This window comes from Pogoniulus pusillus, chromosome 32 (genome assembly GCF_015220805.1).
Source record: "Pogoniulus pusillus isolate bPogPus1 chromosome 32, bPogPus1.pri, whole genome shotgun sequence".
Taxonomy (NCBI): Eukaryota; Metazoa; Chordata; class Aves; order Piciformes; family Lybiidae; genus Pogoniulus; species Pogoniulus pusillus.
In genome coordinates, this window is record NC_087295.1 from 158,743 (window position 1) to 184,628 (window position 25,886).

Genomic DNA, 25,886 nt, shown 5'->3' on the forward strand with positions numbered 1-25,886 from the left:
GAGCTCTTCCTAAAACTACTTTTTAAGCCCCCCCAGTCAGAACGCTGACTCAGCCTGTGCGCTGTGCTTCTCTCTCACCAGTTAAACAGGGCTATTAAACGATGCAGAGCAGAGGCCAGGGAAAGCATTCTTCAGACTCTATGTACTTTAAACCAGCCTTTTCTGACAGGTGACAGAATCAGGTCAGGGGAAGTCTAAACTGAAACACTAAGGCCACACACATCAGAGGGAACAGCGAATTACTGCCCTTACCCCAACAGGCCCTCAGGGAGACCTGACTTGGACACATTTGGTTTTGCAGTGATCCACAAGCCTCTGATGGCAACAGACATGGAGCCTTCCTCTGCACTTTTCCCCCACAGCCCTGTGTGGCAGAGTCCCATAAAGGCAGTGCTGGCTCTGAGGCAGGCTGCATGACTTTACTGTCATCCACAAGGCACAGGGAGTGGAGAACAGAGCCGCAGAAACGCTTAGGAAATCTGGCGTGGAGACAACAGGGAGCACACACACACAAATCTGTATTTATGTATCCACCAGTCTCTGCCACTACTCAGACTGGCAGTCATGAGGGCAGACCTGTCTTCACCCTGTTACCCAAATGACTGTGGACAGAGTAACAGGCTCTTGGATCTGTTTCTGTGGCTGCCAGAGGTGAGAAAAGGCACCCCTGCAGAGATCGTTTTCTGCTTCTGTAGCTCATTGTTGCTGTGTCAGCAGATCTCCCCTGGCCCAACACCTCACCAGAGCAAGGCCCTCAGCAACGCTTTCCCCCATGCGCTGCAAGAGCCTGCTTCCTACTGTGGCAAACTAGGAGGTATATTAACGACACCACAACCCCAGTGGGACTCGGCCAGGAAGCTGCACTGTGACAGCATAAAAAGACTATCCCTGACATGGAGAGCAGCTTCAAGTCCTGAGTCTGCAGCCAGAGTCTTACCTCAGGGGCAGAAAAGGTCACCATGAATGGTTTGATGTTCTGCATCAGAACGTGGCTGATGCTCCACCTAGTTTGTAGAGCAAGGCTGTGAGTTACTACTGAGGGACAGAGCAAAGTTTTTGGAAGACAAAATCTATCAAGATGACTTAAACCAACAATGAATTTGCTACATCATAGGAAGTGCTTCCAAAGGCCAAACACTCTCATGAAAACAAACACCTTACTGCAAGACTCTTGCTGAGAATGCTCAGCTGATCCTAACTGGTCTGCAACCAGTTGAGTATTTTCCTTTCTTTTGATAGAAGTTAGAATTGCTACTTCTTGCTGTAAATCCACTTTGGAAACATTTCATGCACAAAGATGAAAATCAAGGAATTTAAAACTTTAAGAATTTGCTAGAAAAAGAGTCTTCCAGGTTGCTGCCACTTGAAAGTATGCTTGCAACACAAACCCCTCTAGAGCTACACTCCTACACAGCACTGTGACACCAATTCCTGCTGAGAAAAAGCATTTACTTATAGCTGAAAAAATATGGCTCCCAGAGTTCAGCTTGATGACTCCTAAAGCAAGACAGATGGCAAGTGTCAGGGAGGAGAACAGTTGGTAGACAATCACATCAGAATTGCAGTTTGCACTGTGACTGCCAGAGAACTACCAGCACAGAGAGGAAACCCATCAGAAACCCACGAGCCAACAGAATCACCCCAAGCCAGGGTCCCCAGATAGTTCTTTCTTACCTAGATCTGCTTTACACTTGTTCAGCAAGGCTCAGTTATAGCAGTAAACAAAATGAACAGCTGGGAGCTGGCAGAGGAATACCCAACTTGTTAGGACCCCTGTGTACTCTCATCAAAATTACACTAGAAACCAAGGTTAAAGTATTCCCTGACTTCAGTGGCTGCGGTTACATCCCATAATACCTCAAGTGTGATGTGCAACAGTCCTTTGTGTCACTTCACGGCTCTCCCGTTAACAGTCAGCTCTTAACCAGAGTAAGGCTGAGTTTCTAAGATAGTCACAATGGTATCAGGGCAAGGCCAGGAGACCACAAACCCTTCCCAACCACCCCCCAGCCCAGAACATCACCCGCCTGGGAGCTGAATCCCTCCAGGCCCACACCAAGGCCCACACCTGTAGGCAGTGCTCACCTGCACTGTTCTCCCTCCTAACACCCCAGCCCTGCAGCTCAGTGAAGTGCACAGCTCAGCAGTACCTTTTTTCTCATCTCCAACCCAAAGCAGCTGTTTGCCCTCTCAGACAGTACTCAGAGGTGACACCAACCCTCAAACATCATCCACTGCTGCAGGCATGTGGCTTTAAAAGCCACACACAGTATTTGAAGGACAGGCTGCAGATTGCACCATGACTGAAGTCACTGCCTTCAACATTCTTACACACATCCATCTGGCTGCCAGGCTGGAAAATGTCAAAGCTCTATAGGTGATCAGACTGCTATGGCCATGCCAGCGTCAGAGTGTGCAGTCTTGACAACGTATCCAATGCAAAAGAAAATGAGGGACAGGATCAAAGCAGCCCTGACACACTAAAGCTCTGACTGTCCCTTTATGCAGCTGACAGAGGAGCTCTCTTCCCTACTCCCTCATTAAAAAATCATCTCAACATATAATAAAGATTGAGAGGACAGGAAAATTGTATGTATTTTTCTCCATGCATTATGGAAAGCAATTTTTAACCTAGAAAGAGGTTTACCTAAACTGACTCCTGTGGGCATTTCACTCTGAATGAATGCTTAACACACATTAGATCAGCTGAAGTAGTAAATAGCTCATGGAAGAGACACAGTTCTCAGTCTCTTCCTAAACAGCACTTTTTCTGCAAGTGCTTCTACCTGGGCCAGAAACTTACCTGCTCTACCAACAGCACAGCAGCAACTGCTACCTGTCACTGCACGTCCAACAGAAATTCATCTCCATCTTCCTGCTGCTTCACCCATCACCAAAATGCTGCACAAATGCTTCCCTAGAATCACAGAATCAATCAGGTTGGAAGAGATCTCCAAGATCATCCAGTCCAATCTATCACCTAGCCCTATCCAGTCAACTAGACCATGGCACTAAGTGCCTCATCCAGGCTTTTCTTGAACACCTCCAGGGACAGTGCCTCCACCACCTCCCTGGGCAGCCCATTCCAATGCCAATCACTCTCTCTGGCAACAACTTCCTCCTAACATCCAGCCTAGACCTACCCTGGCACAACTTGAGACTGTCCCCTTGTTCTATTGCTGGTTGCCTGGGAGAAGAGGCCACCCCCCACCTGGCTACAATGTCCCTTCAGGTAGTTGTAGACAGCAATGAGGTCACCCCTGAGCCTCCTCTTCTCCAGCCTAAACAACCCCAGCTCCCTCAGCCTCTCCTCATAGGCTTTGTGTTCCAGGCCTTTCACCACCTTTGTCACCCTTCTCTGGACACCTTCCAGCACCTCAACATCTCTCTTGAATTGAGGAGCCCAGAACTGGACACAGCACTCAAGGTGTGGCCTGACCAGTGCTGAGTACAGGGGAAGAATAACCTCCCTTGTCCTACTGGCCACACTGCTCCTGATGCAGGCCAGGATGCCATTGGCTCTCTTGGCCACCTGGGTACACAGGGAAAGGTGTATAATTGTGATGGACTGCAAGCCCAGACACCTCTTCTGGTGCCTTACAGCCACATAACCCTCATGACTGCCAAAAAACTGCACAAACCTGCTGCCCTTCAGTGCAGACCACAGAGCTGCAGCAGCACCTGGAAAGGCACAGCAGCAATGCTTGGACTCACTCGTGGAGGCACAGAGGGGCAGCACTCCTCCACCTCTGGTCAGACTGTGACTTCAAAGACAGTGCTTCATTTTAATCTTCCTTTCCCACTTTTCATTTTGCTCTTGTCTCCAAAGGGACTAAAACCTGCACCCAAACACATTTCTTGTGTAAGAGAAGCATAGAAAGATCTGTCACCATGCTCTGCTGGCCAACCACCCCTCACACCTGAACACTGCTTTCCTCTCAGTCCTTCTCCACAGGAAGAAGAGCAAGAGAGGCTGGAAGTTGCCACTGGCAGTACCCTCACTAGCAACTGCAGCAGCAACACCTCTTGGAGTTGCCCATCAAGTGGAATTGGATGTGGGGAGCTATCCAAAATGTTCATTAGGAAGCACAATCCCAGAACATCAGCCTCTGTGAAACATCAAGTTCTTTGTCATTTCCACTCACTTTGTTAAGTCCTTTCCTTTGGGCATTCCTTTCAGCTATGTCAGTGTTCCAGTGAGACACTTTCCCCAGTGCTTGACCCAAATTCCCACTGCAGGTAAGAAATATTCTAAGTCTTAGACTTATAAATACAACCAAAAATGTAGTTTCTTTCCTGACATTCAAGACAGGAATAGTCCCAGCACCAGGGAAAGCAATGTAAGGTTTACTTTGCATTTCATGTGAGTCAAAACTTCACCAACTGCTTTTTCATTAAAACCTTCTTGTAAACCTTCCTTCTCAGACAATACCAAAAGTGCCACCTTCTGTCTTCATAAAACCTACTCTCCTCTTCTGTTCTCACCAATCCCACCTTTCCTACCTATGCCATAGCATGCAACAGAGCAGGCCAGAGTATTGGCTTTTGCCCTCAATAACTGCTCTTTTACAGCCCTTGTCAGCAGCTTGAGCTCCACCCTCCTCTGTTTGCCTTGCTAGCTTTTGTGGGTTTTTTTAGCATCATAGAATCATCTAGGTTGAGAAAGACCTTTAAAATCATCAAGCCCAACTGTTAATTCAGCACTGTCAAGTCCAACACTAAACCATGTCCCTCATCACCACATCTACACAGTTTTTAAACCCCTCCAGGGATGGTGACTGCACTGGGCAGCCTGTTGCAGGGCTTGACAAACCTTTCTGTGAAGAAAAATCTCCTAATATCCAACCTAAGCCTCCCATGGCACAAAAGCCAAGACAGTTTTCCTTACCATAGGCAGTCTGGATTTGCACACTTGTCACTAAGAGCCAAAGAGCCAGCTGCAAACCACCTTAGTACCAGAAATGCATGCAAAATCACAGGGAAGGGTAGAAGGGCAGTGAAGAGAAGGCTGTAGGCATCCAGTGTAGTTCATACAACCTTGCAGCTACCATTCACCGCCTGTCCTCCCGTGGGAACCAGCACAGCACTGATCCTCCCGCTTCCACACCTCCACGCTGTGTCAGTCCTCCTCCTAGGGTCCAGCTGCCTGCAAGACAAGGCCTAGTTTTAACACAGCAGAACCTCATAACCTTGGATGAAACTTGTAAGGAAAGTGCCAGCTTGCAAGAAAGCTGCTATGTGCCCACACTTAGACCAGACGCAGGAGAGAGAAGAACAGTAAATTTGCAGCTTGACACAAGATCCTTGAAACAGAGGCTGTTAATGGTTCAAAGACTCAAAACACCCAACACAACCCATGCAAGCTATGAAAACCTGTACTAGAGAAAACCCCACCTCACAGGGAAAGACAATACAGCTCTTGAGCCACAGGGAGAATCAGTCCATCCAAGCAGCAACAAAAGTCAGCCTTCCCCAGGACTGAGGACTGCCAGGTCAGGAACAGTGGCAGGCTGGGGGAGGCCAGACCTGTGGTTCTGCAGCCAGTTCTGGGTTCCTCACCACAACAGCATTATAGACACACTGGAGGGTGTCCAGCAAAGGGCCACAAGGGTGATGAACAGACTGAAGCACTTCACACAAGAGGAAAGGCTGATGGAATTGTGACTGCTGAGCCTGAAGGTGGGGTAAACTTATCCAGAGGTTCTCAGTGACGAGACTGGTTCACTGTGAGAGTGACTGAGCACTGGCACAGGCTGCCCAGAGAGGTGCTGAAGTTTCCCTTCTAGTGCCTAAACCGTTTCTGAGTACCTCCAAGAGATGCCCCTGCTGGAGGAGAGGGGTGGCCAACATGATGTCCAGTGGCGCCTGCCAACCTCACCCCTCTGTGAACCAGGTGTCCTACCTTGAGATGGTTTGTCACTGCTTTGCTCAGCTGCTCACTAATTCTGTTTACTGCACATCACAGGCAATAAACAGATGGCTTAATGTTAGGTTTTCTTGTTGTCTCAGTCTCTGTGCATGCAGTGACCAAGAGAGAGCTGTTAGCTAACCACCTCAGTAAGCCCAGTGCTTCCCCACAGGGGCAGGTACCAGATCTGTGCTGCTGACCAAGCACAACGAACAACCCTCAGCATTCACCTGTTAGCAATGCACTTGCACTAATTACAGCAGTGAGAAAACAATACTGAGTTCAACAATAAAGGATAATCTAATCAAACATTTCTAGAAGCCTTTTACATGCCTTTTTGTGTATATTTTGTTCTAAATCAGCCATTCATCACAAATCCATGTTCAGAGAGATAAGGCTTTAGGCTCTTGTTTCTAATCAGAAGCTGCACCTGACATTTAAAGCTACAGTTATAAGCAGCATGTAACAAACATTTATTTTGCTTCCTCTTCCTGGCCCTTCAGCAGAGGCAGATAGAAAGCATCTGAGCTTGTGAGGAAGAGGCTTTCAGATACAGTTCACCACCTTTCCCAGTTCTGACCAATCTGCAGCCCCCCAGCACAATTCTTTCCTCTGAAAGGTGAGAGTTTGATGGTTGAGGGGGAAGGGCATTTCTTCCCCTACACTGCTCTCCATCCACACACCAATCCCATACAATAACGTGACAGATTTTGGCTTTGTCATTTCTTTGACGACTGTGCAGCGACGCCTGAGCTGCACCCCACAGCCAAAGGACTGGCTTTTGCCACTGCAAGGAGGCATCTCGCCCCCTCCAGGCGCAGTGAGCATCAGCCTTGCTGCCTGACAGCCAACAGGCCGTGTACCGCTTACTGGTCAGTCCACAGTGAGCACCTCACGGGAGGGAAGCAGAGCAGGCAGCAGAGGAGGGCGGCGTGGGCTGGCTGCAGAGGTGTCACACCAGAGCAGCCACACCTCACCACCCTTCACACCACGGAAACGCTCCCTGCTTGGGGCGCGTCTGCTTTCCTTCTGTCTGCTGCTCAGCCGAAGGGAACCTCAACTCTGTAGCAGCCATTTAGGGACTCTGCTGATCCAGTGTGGACACTCATTAGCACATCCAACGATGTAGGTACTCCTCCCGTGTCAGTCACACAATAAAAACAGGTGAGAAACCTGAGTCAGTGCGGGCAGCTAAGTCTGGGAAACACAACTGCTCTGGCCAGACCGTCTAGCCACGGACGCTCTCGGCACTGCCTCCGGAGAGGACTCTTGCACACTTTCACTTGCAGCCTGGGGAGGCCTGGCTGCAGGGCAGGTTACTGGTGAAAGCCACAGAACGCACTGCGTTAAAGGGACTTTTACCTATTATCTACTTCGACTCCCTGCAGCACGCAGGGACATCTGCAACAAGGTGAGGCTGCCCAGAGCCCCTCAGGCCTGACCCTGAATGCACCCAGGGTTGCGTCCTCCAAACGCCCAAGATGGCGAGGTGCGGGGGAAGGCAACGAGCTCAGTGCGGAGTGCGAACCACTCCCTGACGCCCAGCCAGCCCTGCAGCGGAGGGACTGCTGTCCAAGGGCTGCAACCACAGCAGGCTGAGCTCGCCTCGTTGCCCGCAGCGGCCGGGCCCACCCAGCCTCCGCCACGCTCCGCTTCCCGCCGGCACCCCGCACGCAAGTCGCGCTCCGCGGGCGCCCCCTGGCGGTGGGGAGGGGCAGGGGGAGGGAGGTGGGGACACTCCACCCGGCCGCCCCGAGAGCTGAACCGAACGAAGAGGGCGGCAGGCAGCAGGGCCAGGACCGCCGTGCTCAGCGCTATCGCATCTGCATCACGGGCTGCCACAGAAACGTTCTCTGCGAGCCGCTGGCGGAGCTCCCGGAGCAGCGCCGTCGGGCACAGTCCCCGTGGAGCTGCTTGCTTTAGGAATTCAATGGGAACTGCGCCCTGCAGCAGAGTTTACCTGGTATCCGAGTACCGGGGAGACAGGGACGAGCCCTGGCAGAACTTCTCGGCCAAATATTTCGGTGTTCACAGTGTTTTGTTTCTGTGCAGGTTTGGCAGTCCTCTCTCAACTCATCTTTGCAGCTGGGATGGTTTCAGGCACTGACACACCCACAGGTACGACGCTGCTACAGCGGGTCCTGCATGTTCGTTTCTGCACGCTCACAGCTGTGATTCAGCAAAGCTCTGAGCCTCACGCAAATACTTGGGCATGTGGTAGCTGCCCTGGTCTCTGCGAGCATTTTCCAGGGCACAAATGCCACTTTCAACTTCCTCTGCTTTCATCTGTTTATGGGCAGCACACCGGCCTGAAGACGGGCGTGTTCCTAATCCAATTTCACAGCTGTGCAGTGTTTGCAACCCGAAAGGACAAAAAGCAGCGAATCAACACAGCCTTTGAGTTACTCTGCAGTAAACAGTAACAACAATCACCTGACGAGCAGGAGACAACACGAGGATCTTCAACTACCTGCTCCTGAGCAGCCAATATCAGAGGAGCATGCAACTGAGCCAGGAAAGGACACCTTAGCCCCACTGCTGGAAAAGCAGAGCTCTGTAGCACAGCATGCCTTGCAGTATATGCAAAGGTTATGCTGCCAGGCTTCTCGTGAGGAAAAAAAAAACAAAACAAATTAGCCACTTTAAAACAGCACTTGTAGTTTTTAAGAGCAAAACTGGACTCAGCAACCTCAGCACAGCATTCCATAGGTGTGTATTCTTCATCCTGCTGGCGTAAAGTCACCTTTCAGGTAGAGCACACTACAGCAGATACTGACGCTTCGTCTGGATGTTTATGTGAGGTGCTGCTGACTAACGGCTGCGCCGGGAACTGTAAAGCTGACCGCTGACTATCTCACATTCAAATTACCCCCTCCGACAGCCCATTAGCAGAATGCTGTTTCTGCACGGAGTCTACTGGATACTTTAAAAATGTAGCAACCAACCTAAGGAAAAGGAAGCTGCGACAGCATAATCAAATACCAGTCCCTACCAAACACCAGCTGCATGCAAAGACATAGGAAGTTGTACAACAGAAAGACTTTTTGAACGCTGTGCAGTCAGCCAGCCACTGGATGCAATGCCTAGAAATATCGTTCTTTCACAGCACAATTCAAGCAGTCCCTGGCCGACAATCAGGCAGGATGGCCAGTCTGGATCTTTTCTCAGCTGGCTTCAATCTCTTGCTCTTATTTCCAGAGTGACTCGGCACTCAGTCTCTCCACATCCACAGTACTTTCCTATCCCGTCCTTATAAAGCCAGGCCAGCAGCAAGGACACATCGATGGCAGCTGCTGTATAAACATCTTCTGCAAACCAGTACTGAGCACATAAACCCCTGACATACACGGGGAGCTCCGAGCTTGGGCATGCTGCTCAGAAGGCAGTTTTTCCGTCCAAGACACAGATATCCAATGTTATCAGTAGAGTTAGCTCATCACATTTCACCTCACTTCAGTATTTCAGACTGGGGTACCCTTGAGCACCCTATTTTAGAAGAATCTCTCCCCAGAGGTTAGGAAGCAGACAGCTTGGCACAACAGCCACCGAGCTATGGGAGCTGGTAATGCTCTTCAGGTGCACCTTAAGAACCTCTCTGGGAAGATTAACAGTTCCTGAAACTTTCTAGCAATGTGCATTGAACGCCACGGACCACAGGACGGTTCCCAAAGAGATGGACTGATCAGACTTTTGTCACTTGAAATTCCAAGGACCCAAGAATGCATTTCAGAAATGCTAGCCCAGAGGAGTTTTCTCACCAGAAAGTAGAGCACAAAGAAAAAGTGTTGGGCTATGTTCAGCCCATCCTCTCCAAGTCTGCCATTTGAAATGCAAGGTTTCCATTTTATTACACTTTGACACCTCTAAAAAAGGCAATTCAACATCACGGGTTGCAGTTGCAGAAACAAGAAAAGTTCCACAAGCAACTGACTAGAACCTGTAATCTGCTTACTGTCAGGGAAAAAAAACAATAGAACAGCAAGAACTGAACAGTCAGCTCACATGTGTGGAAAATGCTACTTATAAGCTTTTCTGGAAGCAGAGCCCTGTTTTCTGTAACATTTCTGCATCATCACAGCAGAAAGCATGCTCTTTAGTGGGAAGACTATGCTTGCGTGCATGCTTGTACATATTTTATTACAGCTGCACCCCTGGCTCTTGACTAGGGCTTCTGATGCTCAGCTGCAACAAGGAATAAAATGCTTTTAAGATGAGAAAAGCTGGCTTTACGTGGCACTACCATCGTGGAGCACTTCTCTGTTGAAGCAACAGAGTGACTCTTCTTTAAGGCAGGTAAAGTGATCCACCGCTCCCCCGGACATGCCAAGAGGAGCGTCGAAACTAATTTCTAAGTCGTTCAGCTGTGCCAGTAAGAGCGAGCCCCTGGTGCAAAGTTACCTAAGTAAGCCCTGCTGCACAGCCAGGACCTGTTGTGTAACGAACCTCATCACGATTTCACAGGTGTCCACCGGGAAACCCCCCGCTGCTTTCCACGAGGGAGCTCTACTCAATCACAAGCCACAGAGACTCGGTCCGGTTTTCTCTCTTTCAATGAAAAGGTTTGGTTTGAGCTACGGAAACGTCAGGTTATGTGAATTCGGCAAGTCTGTAACTCCTGCTTTAAGGGCACAGGGAACCTGTCCTGCGAATAACCTGCCAACCACAGAAACGAATCTCATCGGCGCTCTGGTAGTGTGCAGGAAAAAAACCCCAAGCCTGAACAAACCTGAACTGACATAAAACAGTTTCACAAAACACAGACCGGCGCTCCGGCTGCTGGTACGGCAGCAAAAAGCGCAGACGGCAGGACACTGACGGCTCTCTAAGCCGACCACATCGCTCCGAGCTAGGAAGGGAAGCCCAGTGCCCGCGCCAGGTGCCCCCGAAGCCACTTAGCTCGCCGCCGCAGCCGGGCAACTGGCGGAGGGACGCGACAGTTCCACAAGCGAGCTGCGGGGACGGCTCCCTCTCCGCGACCACTGGAGCCGCGACGGGAAGCCCTGGGAGACCCCGAGGGAGGAACCGCGGAGGGCGGTCCGGCTCCATATGCGCTCCGCGACGGACAGCAGCGCCCGGGGAACGCTCCCGCCCCGTCCGCTCCCCAAGTTACCCGCAGGTGCGCCTGCCCCTACCTGCCTGGCGCCGGGTAGCCCGCTTGGGCCGCGCCGGTCGCTGTCAGCCGCGGGCGCAAGAGCGGCGGCGCTACCCCCGCGGCAGGACGAGCCCCATGTGAGGAGCGGCGCGGGAGCCCCGCGGCACGGCCACCGCCGAGGGGAGGAGACCGGGGGCGGAGGCGGACGCGCCTTGACGCGCCGGGCGCTGCCCCCACGCCCAGCCGCCGCGGCAGCGCCCCCTGCGGGCCGCGGCGGGAAAGGGGCCTTCTTCGGCCGGCGGGAGCTTGCCGCCCGCCTCTAAGCTAAGCGAAGTCCGAGCGGTATTGCCAGCGAGTTTCCGCTTTGCTACTGGTTCAAGTCAAGCGCTTGGTTACTTTCGGGCTGCAACACCCGCAGGCTGTACCAAGGCGTCAGGGGAGGCAGCGGAGCTGGCCTGGACTATTGGCAAGAGGCCGCTGCTGCTTCTTGCACCGTGGATAGCACCGGTCCCGCAGCACCTCCCCGGATGTCCTAATGGGGACAAGAGACAGCATGGCCCCAGCTAAGCATGAAAGGTATCTTACAGTTAAAGCACAGCACACGGGCTTGAGATTTCAAAACTTCGAAAAAAGTTTGACTTAGGCCACCCGTGGCAGCCTTTCAGTTCTCAACCAGCTGTAGCAATGCCAAAGGGTGTTGTTGAGAAAGCCTAGCTGGCTTCCTAGGGATCCTCACCTTACACAGAGCATTGGATTTGCACTCATCAGTTGAAGACCTGCCTAAACGTTTATGTGATACAGCATCTCTGTGGCATAGCTCCCCTTCTGTACAGTCTGATTTCCCCACCCCACCTCACAAGATGTGATGGAGATAAATGCATAAAGCCCCCTAAGGCATGCTGAGCTGACAGTGATAGAGCTCCTGACGCACATCCACTGTGAGAGAGACACTCCAGATGCATTCTGTCCCCTCATAAACAGGCATCAAGATGAATGTGCAAACACAAAAGCTCTCCAGTGTTGTGAACCTCCCAGGGAAGACAAGGAGCACAAACCAGAAACATATCAGTCTTGTGCTGTGAATTTGATGTCCAGAGTTTGCTGAGGCAGGAAATCCTGGATTCCTGCTATGGAGCACTCTGAGGTATGAAACAGAGCGCAGGCAATCAACCACGTTTGGTCACCCAAAGCAGAAACAGTCATCACAAATCTTCCAAAGGAAAAATAGTAACAGCCACTGCTTGGGATTCATCTGAGATCCTCTGCCAGGAAACCCTGGCCCTCTAATTAGAGACTTTGACATCACACTGCCACACATGTTAGAAACATGCACTGGAAACCTGATTTGCCTTGTCACAGCTGGGAGCTGTGACCACATGCTGGAACTGCATCCTGCTAGCAGGACACAGCCTCTCTGCACAGCAGGATGTTCAGCTGGGATCTCCAGGAAACAGAAGGAAACTCAGGATGCTCTGCAAGAATAAGGACACCTCACGCTTCTGTGGCTCTGGCGTGTTCTCACAAAATGCACTTCTGGTCTAGCAGTGGACAGGAGCTGACCACTTGGGTAACCTGCCACAAGGTACTGTGAGAGAAGGAGCAGGATCCAGCTGCCATCGGCACTTAGCTGAGTGTTGGTGGATGCTGAGTGTGAGACTGCTGCTCTGTAAAGTTTCAGCACTCAGCCCGTGTTTCCCGATCTGAGCCACAAGTACAATAAGGGCCTGTAATGTCACCCTGTAGCTATGTGCCCAGGCAGCGATATGCCCACTAGTGCCTCCGGCCAGACTCCTGCTAGTGTTGCCGAGGCGATACTGCAATGCCGCGCAGAGAGCTGCTGTAAATGATAGAGCTGCTGAAGGTACCTGCGTGCTCCTGCGGGTGGCATCAGAACATTTTCGGTGCACCAGGAAAGGAGAGGTGATGTTCCTGCTCCAGCAGCCCGTACCATTGCAGTGCTGCTTTTGCTAAAACGCTCCTATCAACCAGCAGATCTTTACATGAAAGGAATGCTTTAAAGCAGTAAGAACCAGCATCACTCCTGCAGCCTTTTAATTCTGACACCCGTGCTCTGTAATGGCGCACTCAGTGCAAGAGGAGGATGCCAATGCAAGATTTAACCTCTCAGCTTGTACAACTTCAGCAAAATCAGAGCTTTACCACCAGCAGGAGCAGTAGGCTTAACGAGATGGTTACAAATCGCTAAACCCAAGTGAGTTCCCACAGTCACCCAACAGGACACAGAAGTGCAAGCACAAGCCCAGATATCAGAGGCTGCGGGTTTAAGGTGTCTGCTTGTAAGCAGCGCAGGCTTATTCTGTGCTTTTATTGTCCTGTTACAACTGCCATGCTTGTTTCTGGTAGCTGTATAGATCAGGACAGGCTTTGCCACACAGCCCAGCTGTGGATACCCTCAAACACTCAAGTAGTAGCATCCGAAGCACTAGTGGTGTATCTCCTGAGCAAGTCACTGCCTGGCCAAGATTGCTTAAGGCTGTGAAGGGTGAAAATGCTCCTGGCTTTTTTGCCAGACTTGTACCAGGCTTTGCTTATGAACTTCATGGGCACGTAGCTTGCAAAAGGCCTGAGTAATCACTTTAGAGACCAAACACTTGCTCTCCACAAAGAGATCATCATGGGACCCCTTTGTCTTAAGGTATGAGAGAGAAGGCTGAGGTTCAAATCCTCTGTCTTCTGAAAACTGAGTGCTTTAAGAGCGTTTCCAGGATCAGAAATCACATGTGCTGCCCTGAAACTCATGTCTATGCTGATACAGGATCAATTTCACCTTTCCATTTCCTCCCATGAGTTTATTATTAATGAATTTATTATCCCCCAAAGCAAGATTCATCCTCCAGAGCTTTAGAGTTATGACTCTGTGTGTACAGTAGTCATGGCAAGTAGGTGGCAGAGACTGAGAGCTTCTGTTCTTGTCAGCAGTTATGCTATTCCAAGTTCTCTATGTGGTCTTGTGTGTGTCACAGATAGGCACAACAGACACACACTGGCAGCTCTGACAGTGTTCTAAGAGGAGCTGGTCCCCCAATCTAGGGAATTATCCTAAAACTCATCATGTTGGCAGCAGCATCTTAAGCAATAGCTCCCAAGAATCTCTGGCAGCACATCATGGCCTTTCAAGGACCGAGAGCTACAGAGCACAGTAGAGAAAGCAAAAATTATACAGGAGTTGTAAAAAACCAAACCCAGAGTGACTGGGGCTACAGTAGAGTTTAAGGCCCCACTGGGCTTACACATCAACCAGGTGATATAGGGATCTGTGCCAGGACCTGAACTCTGGGTTCTGGGCTCTCTTGGCTCAATCACTGTGGAGTACCTTAGCACAAAATGCAGAGCTGACCTCGCTGCTGTCAGCAGCTTATGGTACAGAGCACTGTGCCAGAGGAGGAGGCACACACTCGCATGAGGGCAGGCACTGTGCTTTCCAGCAGAGTTCCAAGCGATGTCATCTCTTGCTGCCTGCCACAGTCACCATCACTGCTCTATTGCACAGCTGAGCAAAGCCTGAGTGCCCAGCAGCTCTGAAGAGACAGGAGTGAGCCCAAGCAAGACAATCACAGGCAATAACTGATGCAGAAATTGATGCCACTGGCTTGGCAAGATTGTGTTATCTCTAGGGCCACCTGCTGAGCTATCTGACATCTTTGGGAAGTGTTGTCAAGGGAAAGAACGTGACAAAGATAACCTTTTATTCCTCAGAAAGGATTCCCATGTTGAAGACAATCACTAAAAACTGAACGTAATCAAATAGAGTGAGAAAGGCTGAAGGTTCTGAGGTACACCAAATAGCTCCAGCTGCGCTAAGGGGACCCCGAGCTGCTTTGGCACAGATGCTGCAGTTATCCTTCTCCAGTGTATGCACCCCTATTGTGCAATCCCACAAAGCCAGCCCTGCTAGCAACAATAAGGTGATCATCAGAGAAGACCATGCAAACCCTGCTGCGGTGGTGTCTGGCAGCACTGTGGGCAGGCATGGGGCAGGGTGTTGTAACCCACATCCCAGTGCATAGAAGGGAGATGTTTGCATCGTGTCTGTAATATCTGATTTTAATGTGGGTGAATTGAAAGACAGTTAAAAATATACAGTAGCTGTATGACGAATGTGGGAAGTGAAGATAGGTCACAGCATCTGGACAGAGAGACTTTGTTTTACAGTGACACTGCATATGAAGCTTTCCTTACAGCAGTGGTGGAGCTGGAAGGCATCACAGCAGGCCACATCTAAGACACTTAGGTGATAAGCTGACAAGGGCATGCCAGCAGAACCACACTTCCTCTCTTGGCGACCTCTTATGTGTTTGGCAGCCCATGTTTTCTGTGCCAGCTCCACTGCCCCAGAGCAAAGCAGGAAATGAGAATAGGCCATAGCCTAAGCTGACATGAGCTGCAGCCTTTTTTCTGAAGGAAGCACAGCATTTCACCTAGAAACACAGATTTAGTTTAACTGTGCTTTAGTCATCCACGAGTTAAGAAGGGGTAAAGGTTACACTCCATGCAACCCTACCACACTGGCACAGATGTGTGCTCAGCCACTTGCCACTGTGGCTGCTTCTTGGCAGATTTGTAGCTACTGCAGAGCAGGCACATTTCCGTCCGTCCTGTTGATCAGCAATTGGTGATGCCAGCCTCATGCTATTTCCCTCTGTAGGGAGAGCTCCACGTCTTGTTTAATGCTAAAAGCCTGATGCTTTCTGCCAACAATTGGCTGAGGGGGGGAAGCACCACTTGCTAGAAATGCTGCTTTGTCTGAAAGCAGCCAGCCCTGGCTGTGCTGCTGCCACATGCAGCAGGAAGCTTCCACAGTGTTTCAGTGGCAAACACTCTCTACTGTCAGGGTCAGAGGTGTTTCCTTACCAGGTACCATGGATCCTGGCAGCACTTACAGAGGGTATTTAATATCCCGTATTCCCTGTATTCTCCAGATGGCCATTTTTATTGGTTATAGGAGAATATGACTAAGCAGGGGGATTTACTAATAACAGCACATTCAGAGCCCTTAAATAAATATCTTGCTGTCTTCATGCAGAGACACAGTGAAGCCTGTTCTCTGTAAGGAAAAGGCCAGAGCAGAAACTCTCACACATACCCTCTAAGCAAGAAAGAGAGGAAGAGCACAAGTTCATTATCTTCAGCTGCCAAGCTAAGCTCCTAATTGCCCTCTGCAGTATGTAACAGAGCAAGGGGACACCTTCATGCAGCTGCTGACTAAGCTGTTTGCTTGGCAAGATTTTTTAGCATTTCACTGCAGAGAAACGTTAACTTCCCTGACTCCTTCCTACATTCTCTCACTTTTTTTTAATTTTGAGTGTCAGAAGCAGCTTTCCTAGGCCAAAATTACCTCTAGTACAACTCTTGTAGTCATGGTGTTAAACGATGCTTCTTTCTTTAACAGTTATGATTATGGGAACCATTGCTTCCATCTTCTTACCCTATGCAGTGTAAGGCCAGCTGTGATGTCCAGCACAAGAAAAGAGAGGCCTTGTAGGTGGTACTCTGAGGAGGAGAAGGGTTGGCTTCACAGAGGATCATCGATGGAGGAGAAGGAAGGAAGTCCTGGCATCTTTCTCTCCTTCACTGGCAAAGCCAGGAAGCCTTTGAGATTCCCAGCAAAGCAGCTGGGGAAAAGTGTGGAGAAATAAAAAACTGCAAAGCAATTAAGGAATCAGAACTAAATTCACACTAAATGGGCACTGGTTTCTGCCCACTCACAATGACATCTGTCTTCCTGTTCCTTTCAATAGCTGACCCAGAAGCAGCCACAGCTTGCTTTTCAGCTCTGTGTTGTGCATGGTGTTGTGTGTTCACCTGCAGAGTTCTCATTACACACAGCTGCCTCTGCTCTTCACCTCAGACTCCTTAAAGAGCCTGCTGGTCACCTGGGGCAGATCAGGGAAAGCAGACTGCAGCCAAATGAACAGCTCCAGGAGCTGACAGATTAATGCATTAGCAGGAATTCTAAGAGCAGCTCAAGAGTGATGAGCAGACAGGTTGTCCCTTCTCTCTTTAAACATCAGATTTAGTTCTGCTAACTTGAACTGCAGTTGTTGTTGCAGAAGCTGGCTTGGACATCACACCTGTTTCTGTGAAGCCTACCTTGGTGAGATGAACTGCTGAACAGAACTATCACAAGCAGTCTGACTCAGGATATGCCCTGGAGTCACAGAAGGGAGGCAGAGAATCCCCCTCAGAGTGCAGGTATGCATGAGGTATTGTCACATGTGGTCTGGGACAGGCAGGGAAGGCACTGGCTATGAAGAGAGATGCTTGCAAGACTCCATCAGCTGTTGTGGCTAGTGCTAACAGGAAGACTCACCAGTGGCAAGGGCAGAAGAGGCCTCCAGTGGTGACGAAAATATAGACTAAAAGCAGTTTACGCAGAGGGATGCATGAAGTGTGTCCTTTGCAGTGATTGGAAGTGGCAGCAAGCAAAGCAAGAGGCAAACCCTTTCCTTTGGTGGTGTTTCTGCTCTCCTAGCAACAGGAGGAGTGTTTGCAACAGGTCTGAAGGATGGATGTTCAAAGAGAAAACGAAAATATGCTGAGTGAAAGCACAACAAGGTAGCCCTAACAGGGAGATCCTTGTCTTGTCAGACTACAAGGGTGCTCTGCAGCATTTACTGGGGATCAGTCACAACAAATCCCAAGACAAGACAGGGGCTCCAGAAACCCCCATCCACTGCATCTCTCAGTCCTTATGGCTACTTAAAAATCCAGCTGATTAGGAAAGCAGTTTCTCACGCAGCACAGCAAGTCCTGTCTGACACGATTAAGAAGCAATTTGGCCCCTGCAGGGGTTACTCCACATTAATCTCCTGCCCACTGAGGTAATGCCACCACTCACAAAGGTGTCAGAAGGAGATGAAGCATCGGTCTGATTCAGCATGAGATTTCTTATGTGCTGCTGTTTAAGGCTTTCCCCAAAGTGTTTTCATCCTCCCTGAGTTCAGTTCATACATCAGTTTAAAAGAAGAGAGTAAGAAGCTGACATTGCTGAGCTGATGTTTTCCTGCATCTTTGTGAAGACAGAGGCTGAAAAGAACAAGAACCTGGAGGGCACTGTGATTCATACCTAAGCTTTAAGGAGAAAAGGTTATCTCCCGGTGTGCCCCTTCTGAAGAGATTCTTCATTTCTTATTTTTGCTGCAAGTGAACAACAAAATCTTTCCAAGAGCCTACCCCAATGCACCTGAAGTGTGGTATGTGAAGAAGACACCCAACCAGCTTCTGAAAGCACCTTGCTTAATCCAAAACTGGTGGTGGAGGTTCTGATTCCTGACCAAAGGGGAAGGGTGCATGTGCACATCCATGCCTAAGAGCAATTCTGATGCTCCATGCAGGAAGCCTACAGAAAAATGAGAACCTCACTGGTTTGTCCTTCCTAGGCTCCTGCTTTGCTGCTCTGTAGTGCCCTGTCTCTTGGCACAAATCTGACCTCTGGCCCTTCAGCTGGTCTTTCAGGTTTGCTCTCTTCTGTACTTTTCTTCACCCCAATCTAATGACTCTTCTTTTCCAGCTTTATTTTCCTTCCCCAACAAGATTCCAGACTATCCATGCTGTCATTAATGGTTAGGGCTAGGGTTTTATTGGTTTATTAACAACCTTTCACTACACATCTGCTGTATTGCTGAAGTCAATTAGGAAAACAGTTACCTTCCCCTGTCTGAGCAGCAAACTGGCTTAGCTCCAGAAAGAGATGTTCCCAGGAAGGCTTTCCACCAAAGGGTAGCTTACAGCACACAGCAGCCTGAATGCTGCTGCTGTTTGCTGAGTCCCACCCAGCCACGCTACTTCCTTCCCACTGCAAACTCATCAGTGAGAATCACTGCGTCCAGCAGGTCCTGTCAAAAGCCTTACTGGGGGAAGCCCACATCATCTGTTACCCACAAATTCCCCTCCAGGGCCATCGTTAGCCAAAAAAGAGCCTGTTATTTGTAGCCAGAGGTGAGCCTTTCATCTCCCTGCAGCTGCAGGCTGCAGTGGGCTCTGCTGCCTGCACAGCCCCATGCTTGGAGTACCCAGCAGCCAGGATGGCAGCAGGCCAGCACTTTCCACTGCTGCATCAGACTTTTCACTGCTGCTTTCAAATTTCATTGATGTTTATTAATTCCTGTTGATATCTTGCCAAAAGCAATTTTTTGAGTATGGCAAAATAATTAGAAGGCATCTACACTCCTTCCCCCTCCTGGATGCTGCACACATTGATGATGAAGGAAAGGACTAATTCATTACCCACAAAGAGCTCCTGACCCAGCTACAGTGCCCCCTGCACACAGCTCTTCTCAGAAGCCTGTTGAAGTCTCCTGTCTCCTCTGTGCTTCAATGCTGAAGCACTACAACAAAAAGCTGCTGTGGAAACCCAAGAACAGATGATGACTAAGCCCAAACTCCAGCACTTGGAAAGATGGCAAGTCAGGTTTTTATTTTGTTTACCAGCTACAGCACAGCAAGAGAGGAGTTTGCTCCCTTCAGTCTGGAGCTGCCACTGTAACAGCAACAGCCAGGGCACTCGGGCAACTCTTGCCATCGCTCCTACGTCCATTCACAATCTGAGCCCTCTAACAAGGATAACAAAAGGAAGAACACCAAAGCAGTTTGCCATTGAGAAATCACCCAAGGCACAGTTCTACTTCAGAAGCTCAGAATGTGTTCACAACTGTACCTTGGTAGCTTCAGGATAAGTTTCTGCTAGTGAGGAGCTGTTTATCTGAAGTGAAATGTTAAGATGTCAGTGCTCCATACCTGAGCATACGTTTAGAATAGCTGCCCATGGCTGATGGCTACTAGTTGAGGCTGTCAGGCAGCACTGGTTTTGATGATGCAATGTGTCTGGTTTCCCTTACCACACAAGAAGAGAGTGGTGCTGGACTAATATTTTCCCCTCCAATTGGAATGCCTTTGGGGAAACAACAAGAGAGGTGACAATTCACACACAAGGAACAGCATATAAACCCCATTGTTTAAGTCAAAGAAAGATCTTTCATGGTTGATTCTGTCCAGGAAATAAACATCTCAAGGACCTTAAAAACACTCTTGCCCTCCCTGAGATCAGTAGCAGAGCTGAATGCTTCTAATCAGACCTGAGGCAGTTCGCTTTAATGCTGCTGCTGTTCATAGAATCATAGAATCAAGCAGGTTGGAAGAGAGCTCCAAGCTCGTCCAGCCCAACCTAGCACCCAGCCCTAGCCAATCAACCAGACCATGGCACTAAGTGCCCCAGCCAGCCTTGGCTTCAACACCTCCAGCCACGCCAACTCCACCACCTCCCTGGGCAGCCCATTCCAATGCCAATCACTCTCTCTGACAACAACTTCCTCCTAACACCCAGCCCAGACCTCCCCTGGCACAACTTCACACTGTGTCCCCCTGTTCTGTTGCTGGGTGCCTGGCAGCAGAGCCCAACCCCACCTGGCTACAGCCTCCCTTCAGGGAGCTGCAGACAGCAATGAGCTCTGCCCCAAGCCTCCTCTTCTGCAGGCTCCCTCAGCATCTCCTCACAGGGCTGTGCTCTGCAGGCTCCCTCAGCATCTCCTCACAGGGCTGTGCTCCAGGCCCCTCACCAGCTTCGTTGCCCCATGTTCAGATGAGAGAGAGCAGTCTGCCAAGTTAGCTTTGTAATGCCTTTATCAGTGTCACAAAGCAGCAGAGAGAAGCTATAACTTGTGAGCTGGGTTGTCATGAGATAGCTGTAGGTGTATGTAGTGAGAGGATAACACAGGGACCTGGGCTGTGTTGTGATTCATCTCATAGATCCTAATATAAACTGAGCAGGGAAACACAGTTATTAATAACTGGAGTGTGCCCACCCATTGCAGGGACACACAGAAGAGCTGTGTGCTCTCAGTCTCAGCATTGTGCTGCCTTTGCTGTTGGAGGTCACAAGCAGTAGCTCAGCACTGCCCTTTGAACACACCAGTTTAATTTATCTGCAATTAAAAAAGCACAAAAAGCATAGAATTGGAACCACTTCTAATAGAATGAAATGAAATCCCAGGAGGATGTCTACAAGATGAGTCCTAATGCCTATGGAACAGTGGCTGCCAGAGGCCAGACCCCTCCTCCTTCAGAAGGGAAGATGGGGATGTGCCCACAACAGCTCAGTCCAGCCCAGGCTGTGATAACAAGGGCTGTGATGAGCTACAGAGAGCCAGGAGGTGCTTGTGACCTGAGCACTCACACCACCAGTTGGGCTGCTTCCCTCCAATCCCATGCTTACGGAGCAGCAAAAACTGGCTGCAAGACTGCTCGAGCAGATGAGGAATGAGCCTCAGGACCAGCATGATCCACAGCAAAGTACCCTGATTCTGCCTGCTGAAGTCTTAGATACTGGTCCCAAATAATCCAAAGTGCACATCCATGGGCTTCTCTGGAGTAGAAAAGAGTTTAGCCCACTGTATGTAAAACCAACAGTGAAACCAGAATCCAGATGAGAGACTGCTCCACCTTGGAGGCAAGTAACAAGTCAGGGCTCAGGAGAAACCTCTCATAAAGAGTTACCTACCTCCTGAACACCAACATTGCTGTTCCCCAGCACAGTGATCAGCTGCAGAGCAGTGGATTTTCAGGCCATGAACAGCAAAATGCACCATGAGGATATTCAATATGCACAGTATCAGCACTCAGAAGATTATGAACTTACTACTGATAAAAGATATCACTGTCAGATTGATATTAAGTGAGAATTAGTCGAGATGTTTTCATCTTGCCATGGTTCCTCACTTAATATTTGAGAGAAGGCTCTGCTACCTGAGCTATGTGAGCTCAGACCTGCTCACAACTCAGAAAAGGAGGCTCCTTATTGCTTGGGTTTCCTTGTCTACAAGAGCACTTGATCCCAACACACAGAGAGCACAGAGGCAGGCTGCTGCAGGTTTGTGGAAGGGAAATACAAGTTGCAGCACAACACAGAGAAATGTGACTGCAGGTGCAAAAATCTGCAGTCTCTTCAGCCAGCAGAAAACTTCCCAAGTCACAGTTGTTACTAGCAAGCTGCAGAGTTCCTACTGCCTTGGGACGGTTTGGTATAGGCAGTCTCACAACAGCAGCTGAACTTCCTTCCATTTGATACCGCTGCTAAGCAGCACTGGCCTCTGATTTATCTTTCAGAGCTGCAGAACTGCCAGCTCCTAGAGATCACCACCGTGCTGCTGCCAAAGCAGAAGGGGAAGAAGCTGCAGCCAATAATGACCTGAGGTTTGCATTTACCTTGCCATTTTTTGTAAGCTTGGAATTGCTTTAGGCATTCAGAGGGGCTGAGAGGTGTATGAGAGAAGATGAGCTGGAGAAGGCAGGGAGAATTGTAAGTGCTGGAGCAACGAGAAGGTGCTGGGTTGGAAGAGAAGGGATGTTCTCACTGCAGAGAGAAGGGAAGGGTTGCTGAAAGCTTTATGAAAAGGGTGGTTGCTGGTTGCACTTCTCTGCAGGGTGGCTGTCACAGGCTGCCATACCATAGTATTGGGGGTAATAAGAGACAGGGCAAAGGCCTGATACATCCAATCCAAATCCAATCCCATCCAAATTCCACCCGGATACAATCCCTTTATTGCACCCCAAGCATGGGGCTATATACTTTTTTATCAGAAGGCCACATAAGAAGGATTACAACATCACGTTAGATGCTGATGGGTTATACACACCTGTGTTAGGACTGCGTTAGGATTACACACTACTTGGCACAGACACTCTTCATGTCCTCCCAACAACATGTATGCTGTGTCTGGCAATTCTAAGTCAGCAGAGGTAGGCAACACCCACAGACTCCAGTCTTACACTTGTTTACAGTTGCTACACCAGTCTCTAAGGTCATTCCAACCCTCTATCGGCATTTACTGAACTCTCTCCTGTCCATGGCTGGACAATAGCTGCACCACAGTCACAGAATTCTATAAAACCACTGCATTTAATATTACTATATCCAACAGGTGGCACAGGTGTGTTCAGTCAGCCCCATGGCACCCAGCAGCTGCCACGTGTCGAAACGCTCCCCTGTGTAACACAGCTACAGGGAAACAGTTCACTGCCTGCCCCAGTCCGACTTCTGTCTGCCTTCTCTTTCCTCCACGAAGGCAGAGTTCTTGCTGGTCTGTATATGGCACCAATTTGGTTTACAAACCCCCTCGGCCAGTGGGGATGTCTCCCAGGTGCATTTCCACTTCTAAAGGACTCTGCACCCAACATTCTGAATTATGTGCTGCATGGAGCCACCTTCCTAGGCCACTTCCTGCCAGTGGCTCCTAGCAGGAGCAGACCTAAGAAACTCAGCAGTGCCACATGTGTGCAGCACAGTGGATGCACTTCACGTTTAAGACAATTGCTTACAGGATCTGAGCCTTCAATAGGCAACTTTCCACTTTAGCTGCTTTATTTACGGTGTGCAGGTCTGGAGCCCCCAAACCAAGAAAGACATGGAACTGTTGGAGCCAGTCCAGAGGAGGCCACAAAGATGCTCAGAGGGCTGCAGCAGCTCTGCTATGAGGACAGGCTGAGAGAGTTGGGGCTCTGCAGCCTGGAGAAGAGAAGGCTTCAAGGAGACCTTGGAGTGGCCTTCCAGTATCTGAAGGAGGCTACAGGAGGGCTGGGGAGGGACTATTGACAATGTCTGCTAATGACAAGACAAGGAGAAATGGGTTTGAACTGCCAGAGGGGAGACTGAAACTGGATGTTAGGAAAGGGTTTTTTAGAGTGAGGGTGGTGAGACACTGGCACAGGCTGCCCAGGGAGGTTGTGGCTGCGCTCCCCCTGGAGGTGTTGAAGGCAGGGTTGGATGTGGCCTTGAGCAACCTGTTCTAGTGGGAGGTGTCCCTGCCTATGGCAGGGGGTTGGAACTGGATGATCCTTGAGTTCCCTTCCAACCTAAACCATTCTATGATTCTGTGATTCTATTCTATTTTATTGTTGCTTCTTTAATGAGTTTCTTTCTCTTTATTTCAGTGGGCTTTCATTATTGATTTCTGTAGACGAGTGAGCTGATTGCAGTTATGTTCTCTTATTAGATCACCTGCTCAACCCACTGCATCTTACAGGATTAGTCAGGAAAGAGGAGAGCACAAACTATTGGATTCTGGGCTCTGAATCTCGTGTGCACAGATCACATCACTAACAGGGCCACAGCAACTTAATTACTCATCTTGTCAAGATAACAAGAGCTGAGTAGTGATGAACCTCATTTTTCCCCATGTCCCCAGCAGCAGTCAGCATCTTTCAGAAGTGCTCTACTGGTTCTTTTTCTGGCAGGAGATAAGCTGCATCACAGCATTCAAAGTGTCAAGGTCCTTTTGCTTGACATTCCCAAATCCATCAGCACTCTAAAGTGAGCCAAAATTTCATTTGTCTCAGTAATCTCACATCAAATGCCCAGAGGCACCTGTGACCTTCCTTCCCTATCCCCTCCCCCCACACAGGAGCCCCCCTCTCAGCTGCGCAGAAACAAGCCCTCTGTGGCAGTTGGGTTGTGCAGCACATCTGGTGGAGCTGCAGCTCTGCAAGCACTTTTCTAGCAGACACTCGTAGGTGTCTAGCCAGCTGTGTGACTCAACAGCTCCTGAGTTCAGCCTAGCTGTGCTTTCATGGGCACAGAACACACCTCTGAGGATCAGCAGATGAGGAGCAGGCAAGGGCATGACTGTGTCTGCACTGAAGGCACCTTGCTACCAGGACACCACAACACCAGGCCTATACCTGGTGTGCCCAGCCACCTCGCTTTGGTAGGAACCAAAGGTGAGGCAGCCTTTCCTCCAGGCACACATCATTACCGGCCCCATGGAAAGCTAGAGGAAGAAGAAGGTGACAAGCTCATTGCCACGTGCTACAGCACTGCACTGAGGGTCCATGTAAGCTGCTGGTTTGCCAGCACCTTTCTAACCCAAAGTCCTTCCATGACACAATTGATTTGAGCAGCAACCACCATGATGGAGACACACCTCTGTCCCCTGGAAGCACCAGCCCCGGCAGAACTCTGCTGAATCCCACAGTCCAGCAGGGAACAGCACTCTCCACACTGGCCTGTGCACCCCTAATCTCTGCCTGACCATCAGCCAACTAAACATCTGGCACAGTCCCGTGCAGATACTGCCCTCACCCTCTCTTCACAGCCTGAGGGCATTTGCAAGCAGATCACATCCTTTGCTCTCATCTTCAGTAGCCACCTGCCTGCGACCCTACAGCCTCAACCTGGGACATCCTGGCAAGGGAACAAGGAAGCTACACCAGCCCTGTATGCCACACTGACTCAGGCATTCACAGCTTTACCTGGAGGCATTTATACAGCTCAGGAAGGAATTATTTTATTTAGTCCTCTAATCCTGATCTTAACCCTTACCCTGGCAGAGTGCCCTGGGCATTTTACAAACCACACACTCCACACTGAGCTGCAGAAGCATCAACTCACCCTCACTCTGTGGACCGTTCTGGACTGCTCCAGTGTGGTCTCTACCTCGCACAGCCTTATCAGAAATCTGGGCTGGAGCTTTCCTGCATGGGGTGAACTGAATACTAGAAAAACGTGGACTGTCCAGGACAGACTGCTGGGCAAAGGCAGCTGCCTCTGGCCTCACAGTTCTATTTCTTCTAAGCTACATTTCTATTTCCAGCTGTTTGGTTTTGAAATCAAGTTAGTGTTCTTCCAGGTGTGACAGCCTGATGGTACAGCTCACCTGGAGAGGCTCACCAGCACGAAGGCACAGGAGGTGTACCTGTGCTGCCAACCGCAGCGCAGAAGGCCCTCACAATACCTTTCTGAGGACCTCTCCCATGAACCAAACCAGTGGTTCCATCGCTCGAGTGTCCAGCACACAAGACTGGAACCTGGAGGCTTGCTATGCGGACAGCTGCTCTGATTATTTGGTTGCTGGTAGACCATCTTCAAGAGATGTC

The 25,886-nt window shown here is 49.9% G+C and overlaps 1 protein-coding gene across 6 annotated transcripts in view; it reads right to left on the bottom strand.

The window, feature by feature from the left end:
* Positions 1–25,886, bottom strand: part of CPNE4 (copine 4) — a 180,352-nt gene that overhangs the window by 116,279 nt on the left and 38,187 nt on the right. For 2 of the 6 annotated variants that reach the window (XM_064169834.1, XM_064169828.1), the window contains exons 1-2: positions 11,041–11,181; positions 5,038–5,146 (exon numbers count right to left, since the gene is read on the bottom strand). The exons of 1 other annotated variant lie outside the window; for it this stretch is intronic. The gene's annotated coding sequence lies outside the window, so the exon portion shown is untranslated. Of the gene's footprint in view, positions 1–2,803; positions 2,918–5,037; positions 5,147–11,040; positions 11,182–25,886 lie in introns of those variants that run through there. 3 more of the 6 variants (XM_064169831.1, XM_064169830.1, XM_064169832.1) reach the window with 3 other exon arrangements.